The sequence below is a fragment of the Furipterus horrens genome, unplaced genomic scaffold (genome assembly GCF_987537825.1).
Source record: "Furipterus horrens unplaced genomic scaffold, mFurHor1.1.pri manual_scaffold_5, whole genome shotgun sequence".
Taxonomy (NCBI): Eukaryota; Metazoa; Chordata; class Mammalia; order Chiroptera; family Furipteridae; genus Furipterus; species Furipterus horrens.
The window spans coordinates 187,801,107-187,823,793 of NW_028327175.1; the positions used below are offsets into that span (position 1 = coordinate 187,801,107).

The following is a 22,687-nucleotide window of genomic DNA, read 5'->3' on the forward strand; positions in this document are numbered from 1 at the left end:
TGGCTTTCATTCCTAGGCTTCATAAAAGGGACAGTGGCAGCCTTGTGGGTGAAGGGAATGCAGGCCTAAGTACTTATTTAATTTAATCAGTCATCTCTTTAACCCCCTTTAAAACTTGACTTTTGTAGGTCAATTATATAATGTATGAGCACGAAAGCACACACATGGTGTTTCTCTTTTAAGTGAAAAGCCCTACTGAATAGCTATTTCTAAAAAAAAGATTTTGATATATTCATAGTAATAAACCTGTTTTGCATTTCTTTGAGGCTCATGGTCTTCTACTTCCGACCTAGTAAAGGGTTGCTATAACTACCAGATGTCAGTCTTTCCTAATCCAGAGTTAGATGCCAACAGACTAATAAAAATAGATGTAAACAGAATTCAAGCACAGAATTTGAAGTATTATTTAAACCGCTCATCTAGCAAATATAGCATAAAGAGGACAAGTTGAATATATTCATGGTCCTCAGTGTGATCACGGAAAGCATCTTTAATGTGTGTTCCATGTTAAATGCTGGGTACAAGGATATTTTGCCAAGTGCCAGTTGAAATTTACTTGGGATCCATCCAGCTGGCAGATCAGTTGTACTAATCAGATGAGCCTATTTCTGGGGAATGGATTTTCATAGCAGGAGCAGTGTTCTTAACTTATTTTTAAAGTTACTATACTTTAACGTTTAATTTAAAATTCTCATGTGCTTATTAAAATGTATATAGTAAAACATAGTAATATATAGTACAAATACTTGGTGCATTTTTGTAAATAATAAATAGCAGGCACACTAAGTTCATTATATTGTATTCATTTGTTTTCATTTCTATTTTGAGTTCCTTGGATTCTCCTCAATCTTTATGAACAAGAAAGATACTGAAGTGCAGAGGGGTTAAACCTAATAACTCGGGGCAACTAACTTTCTTTGTAGAATAAACTTTAAACTAATACTTTGTTTAAGGTAAGCGTGGATAGGCATCGTCAAAGACTACTTGGCACATTTGAAAAGGAATTCAAACATCATAGATGGGATTAGACCTGCAGAACTAATATGCAGGTTTGAAGGTTAACCCTATATTAGTATAATACATTGTCACTTTCCCGTTGCAAACCTCATACCCCAGAGTAGCATTTCCCACAGCATGTTTTGTAGAGCATTAGTTCTAAGAGATTTCCCAGGAAAAGTAGTTCCAAATATATTTGGGAAACAACTTTCTGTACTTTTTCTTTTAAAGGTTCAAATGCATATTAGCATAGCAAAGACTGGAAAGTATAAATTTATATTTACTTTTGATAGACCAGGTAATTTCTTTAATAAGCTATTTTCTAATTTAAATTATAAATGTTCAAAAAATAAAATAAAATAAAATTAGTTGTTTTAAATTCAACTATTAGGTAAAGTGACATTTTAGTAACAGTTAAACTAATTGGCAGTTGTTTTCATTTGAACTGGAAGGAAAATCAAACATTTCAATAATCCAAGACACTGCCACGTGATTAATTCTATTTTGAGGCTGTCAACTCAGTGACACTCTCTAAGCATAAACAAATTACTTATCTATACCAAAGCTTTCTATTTATATTCTCTAACTTGAATATACATCAAGGACTTTAAACATTTCTTTGCTTTCCATGAATTTCTTTAAAATAACATCTGAGAATGGTTTTTAAAATGTTACGACTAAATGTAGATCTCCAATCCGCCCCAGGTTGGAAAACTGGAAAGTTGTGTCATATTGTGAGTAACAGAAAATACTAAATATATGCAAGCTTCTCAGTTTGAGCCAGAGCATAAATTAAACTAAAAAAAGCTTGACCAGCCATGCTTCAGGTTTTGGGACATGTAATATATAAATGTAACCTCCTATTGGAAAAGAAATAGTTCTCTTACCATTAACCACCAAACCAGACCATGAGACAATATTTTATTTTCAGTTGTATTTGGAAAACCATGTATTTGTTAGCTTTGGTTTGCCATTTACTGAGTAACTAAAAATGGCATGTTTAATGCTAAGTAGTATTTATGACTACGCCATCAAACCCCAAATGTAATTGAGGTGAGAATTCTTTCATATTGAAATACAAAATAAACATTTTTCCATAGTATTATATTAGACAGTACAAGAGCCTTAAACTTTTTATAGAACGTAAGTCCATTTTACGGAACATAGGGATCATCCATATGGCTTCCTTTCTTCAGCAGACCCACCCACTCAGCTCCCTTAATAACTCTTCTTCATTGAAATTCGCTTTCCACCTCCATTCCCCAACCGCACCCCATCAGCATCCTATGTTTTAAAAGAATTACAGGTATTAAGGAGCAGACCCACTAGAACCATCTTTATTCTAAAGGACATCGTTTGGTGAGAAAGCCTAAACATCCGTAATAACTAACTACCAGAGAGGAACTGCTCAGCAGCAGAAGTGGGTCCAAAAGCTTTGCTAGACTAGCTGACTCAACAGAAACTGCACTGGTGGAACTGTCGGCGGCCTGTGGTGGGAACTGCTGTCCTTTCTGCCGCCAGTGAGAGCATCAATCCTTTTAGAGTAGTGGCTCTCAGAGTTCGCACGCACTGGGCACATGCTGGGCCACGCCTCCACACTTTCTGATGCAGTAGGTCTGGGGTAAGGCCCAATAATTTGCATTTCTAACCAGTTTCCAAGTGATGCTGTTGTTGGTCTAAGATCAATTTTGAAAACCACTTTTTTTTAAACTAGAAAATCCTTTTGCATCTTCTCTTTTCCTTTCTGTCCTCTTCCTTCCTCATGCTACCATAGTCCCCATCAAAACCTGCCATACTCTGTTATGGACTGTCCCAGAAGCCCTCTTTTTTTATAAGCTTTTTCTATATTGGTTCCTTTATTTTTTTAACCATCTGTGGTGAGGCAGTATTATACAGTGGAGTCCGTTTTTATTATAATATTTGGAAAGTATTTTTACCTGGCTTAGAATTCCTTATACTTTCTCTAAGTTTTGATATTTCTCATGTGAACTCTTTTTTTAGCTTAGAAAGTACATCTTCCTTTTGAAATTGTCACATTTTAATTTTTAAATACAGACACATCTCAGATATATTATGGATCCATTCCAGACCACTGCAATGAAGTGAGTCATACTCTTTTTGCTGGTGGAGGGTCTTGCCTTTAATTTTTTACAAAACACAAGATCTGTGAAGCACAAGAAAGTGAAACACAATAAAACAAGATATGCCTCTAGATGCTTCCTGCTTTCAGGGGTAATGTCATATATGTGATCTTCTAAATTCATATTGGTTTTTTAAAATATGAAAGTGTTTCCTTGGAGGGGTGTGAAGATCATTGCCCAGCAATAGAAAGTAGTGTCATGACCAAGTATGCTGGAGTGATAAGTTAGATGAGGAGAAACAGACTGTCCCTCTTCAACTGTTGCTTTATCCACAAATAAGATAGCCTTTTTTGTAATCTGACTTCCTACCTGGGCTATGATTAATCAGAGGTAACCAGTAACTGAGTTCTGAGGATGAGCAGGTGGGTTTTCTAGGGGATAGAAAGTTACAGTAGCACTAGGTGCATCATAAGAAAGAAAGAAAATGTTAGTTGGATAAAGCTGTTCATTGACCTTAGAGGTCATGTGGTTCAGTGTTCTAATTGTACATGGTAAGAAATGGAACATTTTCTGGACTTGCCCAAGGTCATACAGCGAGTTAATCATAATTACTGGACCACTGTTTCCATCTAACCTCAAAGCTACTGCTGCTCTTTGACCCTGCCGAGAAAGGAAATCTTGTGGCCCACTCTGGTGGTAACTAGCCACATAGTTCAGCTTTGTAAGAAATTATAGGCATATAACATTTAGTTTTTAAGTGATAATGGTTTTAGTGACTTAAAATGTATATAAATTCAACGAAATTACTGCCATATAACATACACTGTGTGCATGTGTGTATTTAGCACTTTTTTTAAACTAGTTCCTGGCTGTAAAAATAATACAAGCTCATTGTAAAATGTTAGGATAATACAGATAAAAGTTAGTAAATAAAAACCAGGAATAAGCCACTCAGCCTATTAGGGTAGGCTGTATGTGCTTATAAACATCTCCAAAATTCTATGATTTAATGCAGTGGTTTACTGCCACTCTGCAGTTCAGTGTTGATTGGGAGTGAGGGGAGTAAGGGGGTAGGAGACTGTTCTGAGACCCGGACTCATTCATCCCCAAGACCTTTAAATCCTGCACTGAGTCTTGGATCTTTTACAATCAGCTAGTAATTGAGGAAAGGGAGAGACCGTGAAGGAACCCATTGTACTTTTGAAGAACTAGCACTCAAACCTGGGACAACAGTCTAAAAACAATTTTGTATCTTATTTTTATTAAAACATTTACTTATTATTTGCCCCTAGTCATGATTTATTATTGGAATATTATGTACCCCTTACAGACTCCCATTATTAGCCATATACATATATTTTAAGATTTTAATTGTAGAGAGGGGAAGGCAGGGAGAGAGAGAGAGGGAGAAACATTGATTGTTGCCTCTCGTACGTGCCCCAACCTGGGACCAAACCTGCAACCCACGCAGGTGCTCTGACCTGGGAACTGAACTGGTGACCTTTGGTTTTGTGAGACGACGCCCAACCAACTGAGCCACACTGGTCAGGGCTAACCATATTGTTTTTAAACATATGTGACATACAGCTTCTCTACTCTAGCTGCCCTTTAAAAGCACATTGTTTTGATGCCCTGTTTCTAAAGGCTTGTGTGTGTATGTTAAAATATTTTGTAATTTTGACTCAACTCTGCTCCCAATAATTTGCCAGCAGAGCACAAAAGTAAAAAGTGGTATGCATAGGGATGGGAATTATATCTGTAAAATAGTCAAAGACTAGGGGAAAAAAACCTGAAGATGTTTGAAAGGGCCTGGTCAATTAAATTATAGAGTAACCATCACTCAGAACCATCAGAAATTGAGTTGAATGGGAGTCTGATAACTATGGAATTAAAGAAACCACATCTATCCAAACTGGTAGGAAGAGCAGAGACATGGAATGGGCTGGTTGCACACCCACATGTGGTGGATAAAAATTCAGGAGCAAGGAGTCCCAGCCCCATACCAGGCCCCTAGCCTTATGTTCCAGTGACAGGAGGATAAATCCCAACAACTTCTGGCTGCAAAAACCAGTGGGGACTTAGTCAATGGAAGAAATATCTGGAGTCCCTAGCAGTTCCTCTTAGAGAACTTCAACGTGGACTTACTCAGACTCATCCCTCTGAGCTCCAGCACTGGGGCAGTAGCTTGAAAGGCACCAGTGGCACATAGGGAAGAAATGAATGGTCTTGCCTCAAGGCAAGAGCTGGGGGACAGCTTTCTCCCAGACAGAAAGACCATTGTCCCTTTTCTGAACCCTCCCCCAGAGAGCCACAGAGCCAGCAGGCAGGTGCCATATCTGAGACTCCCATCAACCTGGCTAACAGTTTTCTCCACGCTGGGATTTCCTGGCACTCCATTTCACCCAACTTATGGGCCCACCCTAACTATTAACAGAGACTTTTCCATATCAGAGTCTTGGCTCATGCTTCATGACTTCCTAAACCCTCTCAAATGAGCAAGAGCCAACCTCAGTGAGCTCCTAGCCCCATACCTCCTGCTAAGTGGCCCCAGGTCTGGCACTAGCAGCAGCCAGCCTAGATTCACAGTTTGACCTTGCCTGGGAATCTCCAAGCCCAGCACAAGTAGTAGCCATCTCAGATTGCTTCATAGGTCAGGCAGGGTGGCCCCAGGCAAAACACAGGTGGGGGCTTACCTTGGCCTGTACTACCCAGGAAACCCCAGGGCCAGTGCACCCAGTGGACAGCTAAAGACCATGTTAGAACATACCACCCTGCCCTTGCACAGCTGTTCCTCCATGGAGGGTGGAGGGTGGTGGTCAGTGGTCACAGCCAATCCTTGCAGCTGATTGGTCTGGGTAAATCCCTGCCATTGATCTGCCAACAGCAAATAAGGCTCAACTACAAGAGGAGGCGTGTACTCAGCCCACACAAATGGAGCACCTCGAGTACCCAGCTTGGGTGATAGGGGAAGCTGTGCCACTGGACTCTACAGGACATCTACTACATTAGGCCGTGCAACCAAGACACAGAGTCAAAGCAGCTCTACCCAATACACAGAAACAAACACAGGGAGGCTGCCAAAACAAGGAGACAAAGAAATATGGCCCAAATGAAAGAACATCAAAACTCCAGAAAAAGAACTAAACAAAACGGAGATAAGCAATCTATCAGATGTAGAGTACAAAACACTGATTATAAAGATGTTCAAGGAACTTAGTGAGGACCTCAGCAGCATAAAAAAGATCCTGTCAGAAATGAAGGATACACTAATTAAAGAACAACCTACAGAGAAACAACAGTAAAAGTGAATGAAGCAGAGAATCAAATAAATGATTTAGAACATAAGGGAGCAAAAAAACCAATCAGAACAAGAAGAAGAGAAAACTGAGGATAGTGTGAGCAGCCTCTGGGACAACTTCAAGCATTCAAACATTTGCATCATAGGAGTGCCAGAAGAGAAGAGAAAGAGCAAGAAATTGAAAATCTATTTGAAAAAATAATGAAAGAAAACTTCCCTAATTTGTTGAAGGATATAGACTTACAAGCCCAGGAAGCACAGAGAGTCCTAAACAAGATGGATGCAAAGAGGCCCACTCTGTAAGACACATCATAATTAAAATGCCTAAAGGTTAAAGATGAGAGAATCTTAAAAACATCAAGAGAAAAAGTTACCTACAGGCGAGTACCCATAAGAATGTCAGCTGATTTCTCAAAAGAAACTTTGCAGGGTAGGAGGGATTGGCAAGAAATATTCAAAGTCATGAAAAGCAGGGACCTTCACCCAAGATTACTTTTCCCCACAAAGCTATCATTTGGAATCAGTGGGCATATAAAGAGCTTCCCAGACAAGAGAAAACTAAAGGAGTTCATCACTAAACCATTATTATATGAAATGTTAAAGGGACTTATTTAAGAAGAAAAAAAAAAAGATCAAACTATGAACAATAAAATGGCAATAAATACATATCTATCAACAACTGAATCTAAAAAACTAAGCAAATGAAGAACAGAGACAGAATCATGAATACAGAGGTGGTTTTGATGGTTGCCAGATAGGAGGAGGATGTGGGGAAAATGGGTGAAGAGGTGAGGGGGTCAAGAAGTACAAATAGGCAGTTACAGAATAGCCAGGGGATGTACTGTACAGTGTAGGAAATGGAGCAGCCAAAGAACTTACACTCATGACCCATGGACATGAACAATGGTGTGGGAATAGCCTGAGGGAGTGGGGGTGATGAGTGGAAGGGGGCAGAAGGGGAAAATTGGGACAACAGTAATAGCATAATCAAGAAAATATTTTTAAAAGTAAATAAGTTGTATAAGCCTACAGTTAAAAAAAAGTTGGTATATTACTCAAATTTGAGAAATGCTGCTTTAAGGGATTTCTGATATATGAGAGGGGAATTTGTGTGCCTTATTTTTATAAGAGGAAAGCATACATGAGCACTCTCAGTGTTAGAATAAGCAAAATCCAAAATACTTATTAATCTATTGTTGTGTAACAAGTCCCCACAAAACTGAGCAGTTCAGGACAATAAATATTTATCATTTCACAATGTATGGATCAGAAATCCAAGAGGAACTTAGCTGAGTGGTTCTGGCTCAGGATCTTTTTGAAGTTGCAGTCAAGCTGCTGCCTTTAGTCATCTGAAGACTTGCCCGAGGCAGGGGAATCTGCATCCAAACTCAGGCACTTATTGGCACACCTCAGTTCCTCATGGGCTGGGGAGCCTCAGTTCTTTGCCAAATAAGCCTTGTCACAGGGGTGTCTGAGTGTCCTTAAGATATGGTAGCTGGCTTCCCCCAGAACAAGTGGTGGAGTGTGTGTGTCAGAGAGGGAGTGAGAGGGAATCTCACAAACATATCACTTCTGTCATATGCAACTGCTCTCAGATCAATGACAATGCAGTGTGAGAAGGGACTGCGTAAGTGTCAATACCAGGAGGGTGAAACATTGCAGAGCATCTTACAGGCTGCCTATGACAAATATTAATGTTCGTTTTAGGTAAATCGTTAGGGTAAGTTAATTTTTTTCACAGATTCCCAACGTTTTATCTTACAATGAGATGTTAGGCATATCCAGAGATGCTTGTTGGAGTGAGGTTTGGATGAGAATACACTCTGGAAAATGATGTGGTTTTTTCTTACCCTACTGGAAAAAGATCATGTAAAACTTTTGCCAAGAATGAGAGGTCATTAATAAGCCACCTTAACTGAAAGAAACACAAGTGAAAAGACTGACACTGCCAGGATTACCCAGCACACACCCAGCTTAACCAATTAGCTTATGTATACTTCCACAGTAATTTTTAATGGTTATCATTCATAATTATGAGTAATTAATTGCAAATTTAAGTCCTCATTATTTCATTGCAAAGCAAGGCAGATAGTAGTTTTATAGCAAAGATTATATCATGGAAAATTTACATACTATGTTAAGGAATTTGAACTCTATTCTTTGGGAAATGGGGAGCCATTGAAAGATTTACAGGAAGTGGGGTGATGTGGTCAGATCTTGTTTTTAAATTCTCATTTGGCAGTAGTAGTGAAAGGTTGAGGACTAATGTTGGAGACAAAGAGATTATTATAGTATTTGAGGAGAGAGAGAATGAATGCCTAAAATAAATCAGTAGTCTCAGGAATGGAGAGGAAGAGACTGGGCTGAGAGGAAAAATGGTAAAATCAGAAGGAACTGGTTACTACCTGGATGTGAGAGGTGAAAAATTAAAGAAACTCCTAGGTTGCTGGCATGGAGAAAGAAAACCGGGACAAAGATCTTTATCTCTATCTCTGCAGAAGAGCAGTTTTCAGTGTGCTGTCGCAAGAATCTTTAAATCATGAAATACCTGACTGTTGAGTCAGGGGCGCTGACCTTTATCCCTTTAGACTGTCCAATAAGAAAAAGACAACCGCCAACACAACAATAGCCATCTGGTGTGAATGAATCAAAATTAAAACTACTATTTTTGTCGGATCGGCAAAAAATATATTTTTGGTGTGCCGCAGAATTTCAATAGTTTATTCGTGCTATGAGATGAAAAAGGTAATACAAGTTTTATTTTTCGTCATTTGGAGTTTGAGAGACTTGAGAAATAATCCTATAAATCTTTTTACAGAAAAGAAAACCCTCATGCTTTAAAAAGAGATAACATAATTATTTCAATTAAAAATGCTATTTTTAATGGGGAAGTATTCTTGAATAACATGGAATGTGGATTTTAATTTAGAATTAGCACACTGATACAATAGTCTTACTCATAACTGAGTTTCGTCTGGTACTTTTTTTTCATAAGTTTTTTTTTTACTTCTTAGGCTCAGGAACCAGGTCTCATTCTCCTGATAATGACAGATAACTAGTACTTCAACAGTTTTTCCATCGTCCAGTTATTTCATAAGAAAACTTCCACTAATGGTAAAAGTTTGATTTTGTTCTTTGTCTAAAATGATACACCTACCAAAGAAAATTCAGTTCTGATCTAAACCAGATATTAAAACTTTGAGAAAAAAGTAGAACACCTTTTTATTAGTTTTAATGGATCATTTTTTCTTTTATCTTTCATGAATTATCTTGTATTTCAGGTTTTAGGCAAATTGCATGCACTGGGCCAGTAATAATTAATCCTGGTTCAGTGGTCAAGAATGTTGATTTAATAAACTTATTTCCAGACTGTGGAATAGTCTAGGGAGAGCATAGTAATTTTGTCTGCATTTCAGTTGCTTGCTGGAGACCTTGGTCTGTATGGTTGTTAGACCAGTCCAACCATTTTCAGTCCATCTGCTGGCTCCTTACAGGTGGACTTTTCTTCCTGCTCTTCCTCTTCTTTTTTTTTCTTTGAGTACTTGTAACTTTACTTGAGGTTTTCTTGGCCTTTAAATCCAGAGGAGTTGTTTTTTTGTTGAAATAATTTTAAGCATTAAAAAATAGGATTGATATGTCTGTCAAACTTGTTTGATATTTTAAAATTATGTAATAGAAAGTTTTCAAATATGTACATGTATGTTTTTGAGAGAATGAGTATTTATGTTAAGCTGCATCTGAATTACGTTTTTAGAGAAAGCTATTAACATTATCATGAAAAGAAATTTATTTGACCCCCCTCAGTTGTTTTCAAACAACCCTATTTATTTTTTAATTATAGTTAGTCTTTTTTTATGATATCCTACCATTTACTGTGTAAGTTGCATTTGAATGTGTGTGGATATTTCACTCACCCATTTGCTGTTATTCCATTTTTATGATTAACTTACCCAGTCTGCTATTTTACTTTTATGTTTTAACCAAGAATGAATAGCTTGGGAAGAATGACATGCTAAAAAGAACATATCTTTATGTTGGGCGGGGAGGGGCGGTAACATTTGTAGTCGCATTTTTCCACTGAATAAGTTTTCCCAAGAGTAGATGGAGAAATTTTTAAAGCTATGTTAATTCCTTGAAACTAAGATGCTATTTTCAATTATTGCATTGAATTCCTCATTTAATAAATTTCTTAATTATTACTGGTACTAAATAGGATAGAGGATACAAAGATAAATATGAAATAAAATCTTTCCTGTAGGAATATCAAGTTGATTCTGGAAGATATGCTGTGTACTTCATAATTACACTGTAAAGTGCGAAGTGGTAAGAAGATACATATCAATGGTGGTTGTAGCTCAAAGGAAGGGTTGAGTATTTTTGGGTCAGGAGGAATGAGAATTAGAGAAGATATTCTTATGAGTCTTTTATAATAAAATTTGTTAAATACTAAGTAGAAGAAAGAAACTTATGGCCCTGGCTGGTGTAGCTCAGTTGGTTGGAGTATCGTTCCATAACTGAAGGGTTGAGGGTTCAATTCTTGGTCAGGGTACATACCTAGGTTGCAGGTTCGATCTCCCATGAGGTGTGTATGAGAGTCAACTGGTCAGTGTCTCTCTCTGACATTGATATTTTTCTCCTTTCCCCTCTCTCTAAATCTAAAAGCAATGAAAAAAAAAAAAAATGCCCTTGGGTGAGGAAAATCAATGGAAGGAGGGAAGGAACTTTTGATTACATAAATGAGACTTTATAGTTTGAGTATACCCAATGAGAAACCTTTTGTGAGAATTTATCATTTTGTGTGGATGATTATTTCTTCTTTATATCTTTGTTGGACTTCCATGCAGCTTGATTTTTTGGAACTCTGGTTGTCTCCAGGTTTGAGGTAGTTGTATTCCTTCTTAGTGTGGAGGGAGATGCAGTGTGTCTGTCTAGGCCTCCATCTTGGCTGGAAGTTCTCCCCATGCAGCAATATTTTCACCAATGTATCCTCTGGGGCAAGGGAAATAAAGGAAAGGATAAATAAATGGGACTACATCAAATTTAAAAGCTTCCATATGGCTAAAAAAGATCATCAAAATGAAAAGGGAACCAACATATGAGAAAACATATTTGCCATTGATACCTCAGACAAGCGTTTGATCTCCAAAATTTATAAAGAACTCACACAGGAAGACAAGCAGTCCAATTAAAAAAAAGGGCAAAGGACCTGAACAGACACTTCTCCGAGGAGAACATACAGAGGGCCCATAGATATATGAAAGGATGCTCAACATCACTAGCCATCAGAGAGATGTAATTAAAACCACAATGAGGTACCACCTCACACCAGACAGAATGCCCATCATTAGCAAATCAACAAACAACAAGTGCTGGCAAGGATGAAGAGGAAAGGGAACTCTAGTGCATTGGTAGGAATGCAGACTGGTGCAGCCACTGTGGAAAACAGTATGGAATTTCCTCAAAAAACTAAAAATGGAACTGCCTTTTATCCAGCAATTCCACTGCTAGGATTATATCCTAAGAATCCTGAAACACCAATTCAAAAGGAAGTATGCTCCCCATGTTCACAGCAGCATTATTTAGAATAGTCAAGTGCTGGAAACAACCTAAGTGCCCATAAGTAAATGAGTGAATCAAAAAACTGTGATACATTTACACAATGGAATACTATACAGCAGAAAGAAAGAACTACCTTTCGTGACAGCATGGATGGAACTGGAGAGTATTGTGCTAAGTGAAATAAGCCAGCCAGTGAAAGACAAATACCATGTGATCTCACCTATAAGAGGAACCTAATGAACAAAACAAACAAATGAACAAAATAGAACTGGAGGCATGGAAACAAGGAAAAGACTGATAGTGACCAAAGGGGTGGGGGATGGGGAGTAAGGGGGGAAAGAAGGGGAAGGATCTAGTCAAGGAACAGGTATAAATGACCCATGGGCATGGACAACAGGGTGGAGATTGACCATGGGAGGGAGGGGCAGGGTAGTGTAGATCAATGGGGGAAAAATGGGACAACTGTAATAGAACAACAATAAAAATATAAAACAAAATAAAATACAATAAAAAGATTTATGTAAGTATAGTATTAAACATATCCTGTCTCAAGCCATATTATATTGCTCTTAAACATGTGTTTGGATGATATGGACAGTGTATCCTTTTCAATATCAGAAGGAGTATAGATTGGTATATCCTCTTTGGAGGGCAGTTTGACCCTATCAAAATTACTGTTGCCCCAGAAATTAACCCTTGTGTATATGGTCAATTGACTTTCCACAAGGATGCCAGCCAGTACCATCTAATATGGAAAGGGTAGTGTTTCCCAAAAGATGATACTAGGAAAACTGTCCTGATGCAACAAGATAAGGTAAACCCTAATGCATATATAAACATTAAGTCAAGATGAATCAGATACCTAAACTAAGAGCTAAAACTACAAAACACATAGAAGAAAACATAGGGGAAAATGTATATAATGTTGAATTTCATGATAATTTATTGGATATGATACCAAAAGCACAGGCAACAAAAAAAAACAGAGAAATTGGACTTCATCAAAATTATAAATTTTTGTACATCAAAATTTCTGTATCAAGAGAATAAAATAGTTGCCGAATGGGAGAAAATATTTGCAAATTATATATCTGATAGGGGACTGATATGCAGAATATATAAAGAACTTTACAACTCAACAACAAAATAAACTACTCAATTCAAGAGTGGATAAAAATTAGACTCAAATAGACGTTTTTCCAGAGAAGATATACAAATGGCCAATAAACATATGAAAAGATGTTCAACATCACTAGTCATTAAGGAAATAAATGCCAATCAAAAATCATGATATTATCACTTTATGCCATTAAGATGGCTATTATTAATAAGGATTAGTAGCAGGTATTGTCAAGTATTATATGTGGATAAATGGGAAATTCCTAGTGGGAATTTCCAGTGTTCACCAATGTTCATAGTAGCATTATTCTCAACAGCCAAAGGATGGAAACAACCCAAATGTCCATTGACAGATAAATGGACAAACAAAATATGACATATACATACAATAGAATATTAGTCAGCCTTTAAAAATATATAATTCTGTTACATGCTACAAAATTGATGAATCTTGAAAACATTATGCTAAGAGAAATAAGTCAGATACAAAAGGCTTAATTAAAGTAGGTGAATTTAAATAATTCCAGTTTCTGCTTGGGCTTAATATGAATTTTTTGGGGTGTCTGGTAAATGATAATGTGATAGGAAATAGCTTTCCACTTTTCAATGAGCATTTCTCAACGTATTTTTTGGTTATTACTATTAAACACTCTGTCTGGATTAGATTCTACAAAGTCACTGTTGGGTGTTACGTACATTTTGTATTTGCATTTCTGATTATTAGAATCCAGTGCATATGCTCTGGTACCTAAACTGTTCTTTTTCTATGTATGAACTTAAGGTAGTAAGGTTTATATCACAAAATGTACTTAAATTATTATTTTTTTAGCTTGAATTTTTTGTTCGTTTACTTAAAAAGCACAATTGTAATCTTCACTGACCATCAGCAGTCTGATCTTTTCTGGGAGATTAATAGAACCACGGATACCTTTTCCCTGAGCATTATTATTTTCATCCAATACAGAAATAAGAGTGGGAGAGATTTCCCTGGAACCAAAATTGTAAATGGAACTTTAAAACTTTAATTCTAATGTGTACACTGGTAATGAGACTATTAAGTTCAACTTTTGTGGAAGGCTATTTGTCAATATTTATCAGAGGCTGAATATGCCCACCCCTTGACCCATCAATCACATTTCTAGGAATTTACCTTACATTTTATTTCCAAATATGTGCAAAGTTTTATGTACAAGGGTACCCATTATAGCAGAGTTGGATGATTTTTTTAAAATTTTGAAGTGGGTGATGACTATGACATAATCATTCACTGAGACCATTGAAGAATGACATCATTCAATATATACTGACTTAGAATAAAATATCAATTATATAATTGTTAGTTTAAAAACTAAGGTATAGAACACTATGTGCTGAGAAAAGGTATGAGAATATGTCTGACAAACATTAAAATTTAGTTCTAGGGAATGGTATGTAAATATGAATATATTTTATCTTAATACATATTTAGAACTCAAGAATGTAGTATAAAGATTAAGAGCTATAACTCTTAATCACAAAATATTTTAGTGCTCTCAGGTAATGGTAGTATCATTGGGTGTAATGGCTGGATCACTGGGTTTAGAGTTAGAAGTCCTAGATTCATATTTTGGAACTATCACCCAGCTAGCTGCAGGACCTTGGAAGAAAGCCAATCTGTAGGAGCCAATTTTCTCATTCTTAAATGAAACCCTCGTAAAGTATTTTGTATCTCATGAGTTCCCAGTAATTTCATCTATTATTATAATGCTGCTGAAATCTTTCTTGAATGACATGATCAAGGGGAAAAAATAACAGAAGGACAAGAAACAAGAATAAACTATAATGATAAAACTTCCAGGCAGAAGTTTGCAAACTATTTGATTGAACTGCTGAACTTCTTGCTCAGGTGTTCTGAGTTATTTTGGCATTGTGTAGATATATAGAAAATAGTGGTAAATCAATGTGTTTACATAGACTACTCAGCCGCTTATCACTATTATCCTTAATTTCAAAAATACAACATATGGTACTTCCTGAACATTATCTTACCTTAAAATATGTGCATTTGGGGCTAAGTGCCGAGTGCGGGGTTCCATATTTGGCAGAGTCCATCAGAAATCTGGTCTGCCCCCAAGTGTCCATCAGTGGATGAATAGGTAATCAAAATGCGGAGTGTCCATAGAATGGAATACTATTTAGCCTTTAAAAGGAAGGATATTCTGATGCCTGCTACAACATGGATCAACCTTGGGGACATTATGCTTAGTGAAATAAGCCAGTCAAAAAAAAAAAAGGACAAATACTGCATGATACCACTTATATAACATACTTTGAGTAATCAGAATTGTAGAGACAGAAAGTAGAATTGGTGGGCCGGGGGAGGAGAAATGGGAAGTTATTATTTATTAAGTATAGGGTTTCAGTTTTACTAGGTGAAGACTGTGAAGATAGATGGTGGTGACGGTTGCACGTTATGAATGAATTTAATACCACTGAGCTGTACACTTAAAATGGTCACAATGGTAAATTTTATGTGTATTTTTATCACAGTAAAACAAAATTGAAAAATAAGTGGGTTACCAAATTACACAATGTAAGTTATCAAGCTAATGGTATCGCCTAAGGTTCAAAATCTAGAAATAGTTGCAATGTTAATAACTTATTTTTTCCTTGATTTTTCATAAGTCTAAGAAAAGCACTGATTTTAAAAAATGATAAGCTAAAAGTTCAAGTGGCTAAAGTATGACAGCTCACTTGCCTAAGAATAAAGAGACAGGTATGAGAAGACTTGAATTCCAGTCCTAATTTTGTCATTTACTAACTTTGTGTCCTTGCTGGGTTTTAGTCTCTAATGGAGGTATAATTTTACAGAGTTGATTTGAGCATAAAATGAAACAGGTATGAAAGTGTGTTGTAACTCTGGTTGGTGTGGCTTAGTGAATTGAGTGCTGGCCTGCAAACCAAAGGGTCACTGGTTCAATTCTCTGTCAGGTCACATGTCTGGGTGTGGGCCAGGTCCCTGGTTGGGTGTGTTCAGGAGGCAAACACACTGATGTTTCTCTCACACATCATTGTTTCTCTTCCTCTTTCTCCCTCTCTTCGCCTCCCTGTAAAAATAAATAAATAAAATCTTTAAAAATATATATGTTGTAAACTGGATGGCACTGTGCACATAGAAGGAGTTACATAATCTTTTTCTAATTTAGACTTTCTTTGCATAGTATGTTTTTATTAGATGACATAAAAGCCCATCATGACAATTTTCTTAATGGAACAAGACAGTAGTGGTAAAATGGAACACTTATTGTAAATCCATGCTAACCACTATGAAATCTTTTGGCCTAACTATGCATGCAGACTAATACACTGCCTGTGTTAGCATATATGAGCTTATGACCTAAGGACTGTTGAATTGCAAACAGATTTTTATAAGTCCGCAAAGACATTAATCCAAAATAACACCACAATTCCAAGTGTTCTTAATGAGATGACTACCTGCCCAACTGTCACTCTCCCTGACTTCCAGGCTTTAGGTTTGGAGGGGAAGCCTTTTGAGCTGACGTCATTCAAGGGGGTTCTGATGAGCCTCCCATGCATACAGAATATTTAATTCTGTGAATAACTTGCATACCAGAATTACTCACTTCCATTTTGCATTTGCAGACTTTCTGTTCCTGGAGTGAATGCTATGTTTTCTAATCAGTTGGTTCCTTTAATGATCAGTTTCAGGCATGAGGAGTACTATTTATAAAAAGCAGGAAAGTGCAAGGAGGAAATAGCAAGGATTTAAAAATTAGTCTTGACCTTCTTTTACACTGGGAACTAAACCTGAAGTTTAGGGGTTTTTCCCTTCATCACAAACAATAGTAGACATAATTTTCAGAAGTGAGAATATACCTTTCCTTATGCTTTGGGAAGAAGTAGAACTTTTTGCAAAATAATTCCAGGATTTGAAGTAAAATAGAAAGTGAAAAATTACCTTTGTGGTTTAGAGTGTTAATTTGCTCTGACCAAGAATTAAAGAAGGAATTAATAAATGGACAAATCAGATTTACTGTCTAGTCAACACTGAGTAGATTCATAGGAATATTGAATTTGAAACCATTGGTGTAAATTTAAAATCCAAAACCTTCCTCAGAATGAAGAACTCTCCTTCGATTGGTCTTCAGTTTCCAAAGGGACTGTTGAGCATTGGCTATTCTATTGGGAAGATGGATTTATATGATTAGATACTTTCAGTTCTTTCTAGATTCATATCTTTATTACAAGTCGTTTGGATTGCTGGGGTCAGTGATGTAAGGAAACACTAGGTTATTAACAGTCTCCAATGATTTCCTTAAGAGTTCCTTTGGCTGCAAAATCTTTGACGTGTTTGTTCATAAGATGTAGGATGTGAGGGTGGTGACTTACGCAAAGGGATTTTTAAAATACATTCTTCACAGTTGTGAATAATGGAAGTTCTTTAAGGGCAGGAAGCTTGTTCTCCATTGTGTCCCCAACATTTGAACTGGTATTTAGTGCATAGGAGGCACTCAATACTTTTTATTGAATGATCACAAATATGCTTGTTACATATTATAGTATAAATTTATTTAAAGAATAAACCATTTAAGCATCACTTCTTTGAAATAACCCAAACTATAAGAACTAGTGATAAGTTAGTTATGAAGCATGGATCTTTTTTGTGTAAGTGTGGAAGAAAAGCTGGAACTAGATACTCGTTAGAAAATAGTTATAGATAAAAATCCCTGCATGAATATAAAGTGGAAATTGTTCTTATCATTCCCTGTAAGCAGATTTGCACTTGAGATAACCAATTGGGACAAAATGATGAATCCACTAAGGCTAACTTCTATCATGAAACGTTTCCTTGATTTAGTTATTTTTCTCCTGCATCTCTTGAAGAGGCCTGCTTGTTCTATATATGTACTTTGCTTTCCGTGTGCGTACGTGTGTGTGTGTGTTTAAATAAAGGCAGTGCTCTGTCTCCTTCCTTCAGGAAATACCTTTTTTCTATGTGAGGCAGTATTGTCCTTTCCACTTTAATATGAATGAAGAAGTCATCCCTTTCCGTGAAAGAGAAATTTCCCAGCTGTTTATAAATTGTGGAGCCTGCTGTGGAAGAGGGCAAGATTTCAGAACTGATTCCTTCTCTCTATTCCACGCGTTCCTTTACTTCTCTTTTCATACAGCCGATCTTCATTTCTAATGTATACCATCTAATTGACAAGGCAGTGACTTCCTCTTTGAAAGTTAGCTCTGTTTTTGTGTATCAGACCCATGGTGATAGGACTTTGCGAGGACTGTGGCAACACTCGTGTTCTTCTCTCCTGATTGATTTGAGAGGTAAGCTGGGAAAATCAAGAGATTGAAAGGGGTTGTGATTTTGAAAGTAATTCCGTAGTGTTTTCTTGGTTAAAATGCTTACCACTTCCTCTCTTCTCTGAACACACCCATTTGAATATATCACTGTTTCCTGTGTTTTGAACCTCTGTTATTTATGTGTGTAGAACTACCATTTGGAATATGATCTCCTGTTGATTAACCTGAGCACCTCTACTCAGCATCTACATATCCAGCTATTGGACTCTTTTCAGTATTACAGACTAATTAAGGATCTGGCATACTGTTAATTATTATTGGTCCCAAATATACCGTTGCTTTTACTCATGCTGCTCCTAGTGCCTAAAACATGCTCCTGCTGATTCTTTGCTTTGCTGACTCTTATCCTTTTAAATTATAATTTATAAATCACACATCTGTATATATATAGGCTTAATTTGTAAATCACATGTTAGCTGCATTATGAAATGCTCCTTTTCACCTTTGTTGCCTTGTCCTGGGTTACATTCCTTGTTTGTTAGCTCACGTACTAGTTTGCAAAGGATACAAAAGGAAATTATGGGTTTAAGTTATATTTTGGTGCCATGGAAACAACTTTCAGAAATGGGGAAACTAAAGATCATCTATACAAATACGAATTTCTTAAGAAATTCTTTTTTGCAACAACCTGTTTCTTCAGAAGAGTACAGCCAACACAGGTTTTTTATTTGGGGACATCATGATTAAAGATTATTCTGGCCCTGACTGGTGTGGCTCAGTGGGTTGCATGTCGGCCAGGAAAGCAAAAGGTGGCTGGTTTAATTCTTGGTCAAGGCGCATGCCTGGGTTGAGGGCCAGGTCTCTGGTTGGGGGTGTGTGAGAGGCAACCGATCAGTGTTTCTCTTGCGCATTGATGTTTCTCTCCCTCTCTTTCTCCCTCCCTTCCCCTCTCTTTAAAAACAAATAAAATAAAATTAAAAAAAAAAAATTTTTTTAAGGTTATTCTGTGAACTTATCATCCATCAAGTTAATCACTTCATCAAGACTATTTGATTGGGTGTATTACACAGACCTGGTCAAAGGGGGAGTGTGTGCTGGAAATGTGAAGTAAAAGGAATAGAATTAGGGCTTGGGAACATTTATATTTTTTAAATTGCTGCTTCCTGTTCAGCCAAGGGGAGTCCTATAACTTTGCTATAGCTAAGGAGATAGTCCTGAAAGCTTGACAGATCACAGCTGTATCCTCTACTTTGTGTGAAAATGTATTTGTTTTCCATCCTATTCATTTAATTTTTCTAATTTCCTAGTATATTAAAGTTTATTCCAGTGTTTCATGGAGCTAGAGGTTGGCTATATGCCCAGATGCTAGGTATAAGCAGAGAGTGAATTAAATATGGGACATGCTAGACTAATGCTGTAATTGAAGCAGTTTTGTTTCTTCTGTAAACCACGCAATTCCTTTACAAAGGATCAAGTATTTGGTCTGTATTCTAACAGTTCCACCATTTTATTCTCTCTCAAAGATTTAGAACAATCATCCTAAACATCTTGATTACCGCTGGCACAACATTAATTACCCAGAATTCACCCCTTCCTTCCTAACTGCCTTCCTACCAGAGTATTTTATACTCTGATGTCTGTTTAAGCCTAATGCTCTAGTGGGTTGCTCGCATCTGTGCATTTCTTGACATCTCAGTTGATGTGAATGTATCATTGATGGGACAGAGGAATGACAATTAACATGTTTCATAGGGGAGAGGATTAGAATTTCAGCATTCTTTTCCAAGTGGCAACTTTAACTTTGATAGGATGGAAAGAGTACTGGCCTGAAGTCAAGAGATAAGTTTTCTGTGTGACCTTAGGGAGCAGCCTTAGGCACTTCTGAATTCTCATAAATGAAGAAATTGGACTAGATGACCTTTAAGGTCCTTTCAGCTGTATTTGACATTCACGGGCCTGAGCTCTCTGCTTGGACAAAATGTAGTTGTCTCCCTTATTATATTAGTGTCAGTTACTCCCAAAGACACACTGTATAATATGAAAGGCGGAAAGAAGGTGAGCCAGTTGAGCTGTTTGATTTAGAAGGATGAAGCCTCAGCATTCCAGATGGTGAGGCTCATGAAGCGGGGATGAGGCTCATGTAGTCTTACAGCTGAAGCAGACGCAAGTAATGCCGATGGCCTGACAGTGCAGGGAGTGGGCAGGGGCTTATGGACTGATGTATACGATGAACTCACTTTTATTTGTACCACACAGTCTAGAAAGGTTGAAAAGGTTTTTCCTTTTCTCTTATGGCTACTTGGTCTTGGGGAAGCCTAGGTGGGAGTATTGGCTCTAGTTAAGCCTTCTTTTGGGAACACAGAGTGAGAACAGCCTCAAGAAGTACTTTTGTAAGGAGTGAAGTAAATTGGTGCTATATTAACCACAGGGTAAACTCTTCCTACAGTGCACTAAAAGCTGAAATACACAGATGAAATATAAAATATAGGTGCTTATAGAGGAATAACAAATATCCATTTGCATGGAGACCTACCCTAGCACTGGCTAATAAAAGATTCACTGTTGGGTTGGCCAGAAAGTTCATTTAGTTTTTCCGTAAAATAAAAGACATTTTTCATTTTCACCAATAACTTTATTGATATGGCTATTTTGAGTATGTGGGCTATTTCCCACGTTGTATAACATTGATTATTGTCAATTAATGTCTCAATTTGATTACTGTCAACTTCAACAGGTCTACCTGATTATAGAGCATTGTCCTGCGAGAAATCTCCAACACAAAACTTCGCAAACCACTTTTGACATGTTTGAACAGTCACAGCACCTTCTCCATTCCCTGCACATATCTTTTTTTGCATTTCAGTTATGTTTTTACCTTTCTTAAAATAATAAAGCATAATATGCCAAAAATGTTGCTTATTTTCTTCTATCTTCAATAGTAAAATGGCTACACATAAATTCAGTAGTTTTGATGTTTTTTTAAATGCACACTGTTATTTTTATGTATCTAGCATAATCATCCATGTAAATTTTAGTCTGAGATGCATCCTTCGGTATACTCAGCATTCTATGAAATCTCTGAGGGAATCTAGTTTTATCCCCTCCTTGGCAGTTGAAAAAATTGAAGCTAAAAGAGAATAACTTGCCCTGGCTGGTGTGGCTCAGTAGATTGAGCACTGGCCTGTGGACCAAAAGGTTGCTGGTTCGATTCTCAGTCAGGGCACATGCCTGGGTTGTGGGCCAGGTCCCCAGTTGGGGACGTGCGAGAGGCAACCACAAATAGATGTTTCTCTCCCTCTCTTTCTCCCTCTCTTCCCCTCTCTCTAAAAATAAATAAATAAAATCCTTAAAAAAAAAAAAAAAGAATAGCTTGGCCAAAATCATGCTATGAGTTAGAACTGGAGTTACAACCGGAAACTCCAGTTCTGATTACTCCTAGATTTTTACTATTGAGTATGCAAACCTTGAAAGTATGAAGTATACCCACAAAAATTTCCAAACAGTTAGCAATTTTAGTTAGCGAATGAGATTAAATCTTCTTTTCCTCCTAGGAATCCTCCCCCAAGCCATTGCTCTTCAATGATTTATGAAAGTAGCGTTCTGCCAATAGATATGAGTCCATATCACATTCTCTATCAGATTCTTGGACTGTGATATAAAACAGTGTTAGGCAAAAGTAGAGTAACATGAACGTAAAGTTTCTGTATAGTAAGGATCTGGAAAATTCTCTTATTACAGGGTAAGATTGTGTAACACTGAAATATGTTGGCTTTGAACTGAAATTTCAGAGTCTAGAGAATGTGATAAAGGAAGAAACAGAATTCCTGATTATTGTGCATTAGTGTTCACATGCAGGTTTTTTTTCACTTTACATAATTACTTAGTTTTGAACAATGTCTTAATTTTGTCATAGCTAAGAGGCCTGATTTATCTTTAAATGTTTTGTGAACATGTTGGGAATGTTTCTGATCACTAAAAAAATGGTATCAGGATCTGAGGATGGGAGAAGCTGTTGAATGCATTGAGACAGTGGGACATATTAATACTTTAATATTGGTGTTGGCCACAGTGATTGAACACTGGTCATTTAAGCTACACTGTACATTTCAATCTACTCACTGTATTATTAAGAAGTGAAATATGTAGTATGCTGATTTGAGACCTAAATTCTCTGCTTGAGAATCTCTTAATTTATTATGCTGAGTAGTTAAAACTATATGGATTATATATATATACTTCGTTCTTGTTTTTATAGGAAATATGCAACTTAACATGTAAGAGAGCTAGCGTTATTTCTTATAAGAGTTTAGATTAGGAAAATGCTTTGTTTTTT

At 36.9% G+C, this 22,687-nt stretch overlaps 1 protein-coding gene across 4 annotated transcripts in view; it reads left to right on the forward strand.

The window, feature by feature from the left end:
- The window catches only part of ADD3 (adducin 3), a 121,604-nt gene that overhangs the window by 25,775 nt on the left and 73,142 nt on the right, over window positions 1-22,687 (forward strand). The window contains exon 1 of one of the 4 annotated variants that reach the window (XM_090278565.1): window positions 9,452-9,489. The exons of the other annotated variants lie outside the window; for them this stretch is intronic. The gene's annotated coding sequence lies outside the window, so the exon portion shown is untranslated. Of the gene's footprint in view, window positions 1-9,451; window positions 9,490-22,687 lie in introns of those variants that run through there. 4 annotated transcript variants of the gene reach the window in all.